The sequence below is a fragment of the Penaeus monodon genome, chromosome 27, assembly GCF_015228065.2.
Source record: "Penaeus monodon isolate SGIC_2016 chromosome 27, NSTDA_Pmon_1, whole genome shotgun sequence".
Classification (NCBI taxonomy): Eukaryota; Metazoa; Arthropoda; class Malacostraca; order Decapoda; family Penaeidae; genus Penaeus; species Penaeus monodon.
Window position 1 is genome coordinate 6,025,819 of NC_051412.1, and position 310 is coordinate 6,026,128.

Here is a 310-nt window from a genome sequence, read left to right on the forward strand (position 1 = left end):
TGTTTGTTATTAGTAACGAAAACTGTTGTGATGAATTCGAAAACGTATGGAGGTATGGGAATAATCATGAGACATAAAAATATATTCTTGGAATGATTCGATAAATACGCACCCCAATACATCAAATGTACCCGTAAATGTCTTACAAATTATGCTTAGGATACCCTCAAGCACAGTCATAAGATACCTTGACAATATACACGTAAAATATGCAAAATATTTCAATAAAATATCTCAACAACTTATGGACAGAGCAAAATCGAATTTCACAATCACAGGAAACATCTTTAATGGGAAAGGAAGTCTACAT